Source organism: Gossypium hirsutum, chromosome D11 (genome assembly GCF_007990345.1).
Source record: "Gossypium hirsutum isolate 1008001.06 chromosome D11, Gossypium_hirsutum_v2.1, whole genome shotgun sequence".
Classification (NCBI taxonomy): domain Eukaryota; kingdom Viridiplantae; phylum Streptophyta; class Magnoliopsida; order Malvales; family Malvaceae; genus Gossypium; species Gossypium hirsutum.
The window spans coordinates 17,279-21,118 of NC_053447.1; the positions used below are offsets into that span (position 1 = coordinate 17,279).

The window sequence follows — 3,840 nt, forward strand, 5'->3', positions numbered from 1 at the left end:
TTCACTTCCAAAATGACATGTGGTTTATGTACAAAGTTTAGCTCAAATGAGAAAAGAATTATAAATTTGTGGATATCAATTTAATGTGTTGCTTAATTATGATATTAGTGGGCATTTCATATCCCTCGACATTTAGTAATGATTGAGTGTTGCTGAAAATGTGATTTCACTGATTTGCTACCATGCTAACGACTATTTATTATTATCCTAATATATGCAGCTTTTTTCATGATAGTTTGTATTCTCCTTATGATGGTAGGATGAGAAAGTTCCTTCATTGTGTTCCTTCTTCATGGAGAGGAATTGCTGTCTTCTTGAACATTTCTCGTGATAAGCTTTCCTGCAAAGATGATCAGGTTTGTTGTCTCTTCGCTGAGCCATTGTTTCCAGCTCTTATCTCATTGTTATCCCCAAAGTTTTTCCCCCAAATCTGGTCCACCTTTCTTCAAAAGATATTTGGGCTCAATACTCCACTTGTCGCACTCTGCCAATACCAAGCCTTTTCCCGATTATTCCCCAAAGAAACCTACCGTCAAGGACTCAGAACTTGTGCATCAAATCTCAAATGCAATAAAATTAAGCCGTTCTGGGCCCCTGTCGTGTTTTGAAGCCTTATGAGTCCAAATTTAGATCTAATTATTTTATTTGGGTTCTGATGAACATTAAGGGTGAATACACACTTGTTTTGGATTTCTTTGAGTGGGCATGCTTGCATGGAGACCCAACACTTAAAGCCCGTTGCATTGTTATCCAAATTGATGCAGCTTCTAAAGATTTAAAAATGGCTCATCAACTTATTCATGACTTTTGGTCAAAACCTGATTTGGATATTGATCTATCATTTAGTTACATCCTTGAACGTTTAATTTACACTTACAAGGATTGGGGTTCAGATCCCAAAGTGTTTGATGTTTTTTTTCAAGTTCTTGTTGAACTCGGGTTGCTTGATGAAGGGAAGAAGCTCTTTGACAAAATTTTGAATTATGGATTGATTATCTCTGTTGATTCTTTAAACATATATCTTAGCAAATTAATAGACCATCTTGGTGGCTTTTGGAGAGCTGTAAAAGTTTTCTTTGAACTTCCTGATGTTGGCAGTTGTTGGAACACAGCGTCATAACACATTATCATTCACTCCCTCTGTAAATTAGGGAAAATAAAAGAAGCCCACCGTTTACTCTTGCAGTTGGAGTTGAGGGGCTGTTTTCCTAATGTTGTAACATACAGCACCATAATTGATGGATATTGTCATATGGGGAGGCTGCAAATGGTGTTAAGGATAATTGACGAAATGCAAAGTAAAGCATTAAAGCCCAACCATTATACCTATAGGCTATAGCAGCGTAATATATCTACTGTGCGAGATTGGTAAGGTAGTTCAAGCAGAGGAGGCTTTGAGAGAGATGTTGAACCAGGGAATACTCTCTGATAGTGTGGTATACACAACTCTCATAGATAGTTTCTGTAAGCTAGGGAATATTGCTTTTGCGTACAAGTTGTTAAATGAGATGCAGGGTTGAAAAATTATCCCTGATTTATTAACTTATACCTCTATAATCTGTGGGTTATGTCTAACTGGAAAGATGACAGAAGCTTGTAATGTCTTTCAAGAAATACTTGGAAGAGGGTTGGAACCCGATGAATTTACATACACAGCACTTATTAATGGTTATTGCAAGGCAGGTGAAATGAAAAAGGCCTTCTCCCTGTATAATCTAATGGTGCAAATGGGGCTTATACCAAATGTTGTGACTGATACTGCAAAAATACAACAGAGAAAAACACATAACTCAAAAATTAAAAACGTTAAAAAAAACCTGATCAGTTTATACGAATGGTTAATTAATTTCCGAAAAATATCATCCTATTGCGGGCAATAAGAAAGTTCGGAACAAATCTAAATATTATCCAGACAAAAAAAAGCAACTACTGAAAAAGTTATTCAGACATTATTAGAAATAGAAAATTCTCCATATTTCAATGCATTATATTTTTTGAGGGAATAACTACTTAAAATATAGTGTACTACAAATCTACTTTTTCATTAAGAATCTTTACGACAAAACAGCAAAAATCCAAAGACTGATGATCAAAAAACATAAAAAAACCGAACTGAGATATACAGAGAATAGGATATACCTAAGCCAGAATATACCTGTATGGGATAGCACAGAGATGAACAAGCGAAGACAAAGAATTTATAAAGTGAGTTTTGTCATTCTTTTAAAAATCTTATTATTTGTTTTCTTAATCGATTTTATATATAAAAATATCATCATAATAAAATAATTTACTTTGTAAACGAAAATATATAATTCATTAAAATTTTAAAAAATATCAAATACATGTAAATTGTGAGTATTGTTGTAACTAATGCTTTTATTAGAAATAAAAATTTCACTTTTTTTTAAAAATTAAACAAAATTTAACTAATCAAACCGAGAAACCCTTCCCCAAGTCCCATAATAATTCAGTAACCAACCTTGACAAAAACCCACTGAACATATTAGCAAAAAGAAATATATCTCAAATAAAAACAAAGAGGAAAAGTATTCTGCTCAACAAAAATTATAAAAATATTAAGTAAATATTTCTCAAGTCTTGGAGCAATGGGAGCACAACTTGAGAAAAAATTGTACTTTAAGATGGGCACCTATGTAATAGCATAATTTAGAAACTCTACTTGTGAATTACAAATTAGACCACGATGACATACATATGAAAATGGAACAAATGCTGTGAATTCCATTCTCATTATGACCATTCTTGCTACCCAAAAAAACATGCCAAATCTAGAAGGTCATGGAAACCTCCACACATTCATTCACTTAATCCTAATTCACATTTTATTACACAATTTTATTCAAATTCCTAAACATGTTAGTATAGGAAAGTAAAAGAATCCACGAGTATTCATGTCACGCTTCAAACCGAGGCATAAAAGACGCCACACGTTAGAGAGATAAAATCTCGCAAATATACAAGGCTAACACTGAATAATAGAAACCCATCATCTTCCATTCTCCCACGCCAATAATATTTGATAAAAGAAATGCTACTTAAATCTATGGAAGATTAGAACCCAAAACAAGAAACCAATGAAATCAATACCTGAATAAAGGTACAATGTAAGAACAATGAGCAAGGTTTAATATTTTTTGTAACTTCAATTAAGCAATGAAAACATAATTATGGCATTTTTAAAATTAAGAATATAATTTTATATTTCATTTTAATATTATTTTTATATGAATTATGTTTTATTAAATTAGACATTATATTAAAATAATTTTTAAAATTTTTTGTTCAATTCTTTTACTTGTATATATTATAAAATTATAAAATTATAAAACGTCTTTAATTATTAGAAAGATTATCACACAACCGATATTCCTTGCAATCGAAACCTCAAACCGAAGCTAAATCAAAACACTTGGAAATTAAAAAAAAAAAGAAAAAGAAAGAAAGCTCTTCACCTTTGTGCCAAAGTTGGACCATGACAACCATGTAAGTTAAATTTTTATTGAGCTGAAGAGATTGTTGTTAAATTTTTTATCAAATTAATTACAAGTAATTACTAATTTAAATGAGATGAAAATTATTGATGCAAATTTTAATAAAATGATATCTAAGTTATATCTAAATTAACAAATAAAATTACTAAACTAACTTTCTTCCCTTTTACTAGAATTAATGCAAATAGATTGAAACAATGGTAGAATGATTCATGAAAAATTGTTTCATAAATTTGTTGTTTTATTGCGCACGCGCAGCCTGTCAAATACTCTAACCTTCCCTATATGTAACCATACTCCTAAACCCATATTTGGCAATAAGACT

At 31.4% G+C, this 3,840-nt stretch overlaps 1 pseudogene; it reads left to right on the forward strand.

The window, feature by feature from the left end:
• The first annotated feature begins 278 nt into the window (after window positions 1-278).
• LOC107902542 (pentatricopeptide repeat-containing protein At1g05670, mitochondrial-like) lies at window positions 279-1,880 on the forward strand (annotated as a pseudogene).
• Window positions 1,881-3,840: the final 1,960 nt, after the last annotated feature.